This window comes from Silurus meridionalis, chromosome 13, assembly GCF_014805685.1.
Source record: "Silurus meridionalis isolate SWU-2019-XX chromosome 13, ASM1480568v1, whole genome shotgun sequence".
In the NCBI taxonomy this organism is placed as follows: domain Eukaryota; kingdom Metazoa; phylum Chordata; class Actinopteri; order Siluriformes; family Siluridae; genus Silurus; species Silurus meridionalis.
This window is the reverse complement of record NC_060896.1, coordinates 22865130-22865612: the sequence shown is the minus strand read 5'-3', so window position 1 is coordinate 22865612 and position 483 is coordinate 22865130.

The following is a 483-nucleotide window of genomic DNA, read 5'->3' as shown; positions in this document are numbered from 1 at the left end:
AAGGGATTTAGGACCAAACCCACCCGAGTGTCCTGAAAGCAGAATCCCCGCCCATTGTCTTAAAGAAAAGATGGCTGATTTAGGGCAACTTATTGCAAAGCGTCCAGACAGCACTGTATTTGAACCAGTTCACAGTTGTCTTTTTTTATGAGAATATTTTATTGCAATTTTCAGGGAAACCTGTATACTTCATTATTTCTTCAAGTAGTATGCAGCATAGCATCTAGTATAGAGTATGTGAGAATGCAGCAAAAAATTCAGTCACGTGACTAGACCTGGTAAATTCAGCACTTTTGTGCAGTATTTTCCATAGACTTTATAACAGAAAATATAAACAGTAAAAAAGTAAAAAAAGTTATATACATTTTCTTCTTCTTCCTTCTCCCATTAGGGGTCGCCACAGTGGACCAGCTGTCTCCAAGCCCCCCCTGTCCTCTACATCTGCCTCTTTCAAACCAACTACCTGCATGTCTTCCCTCACCA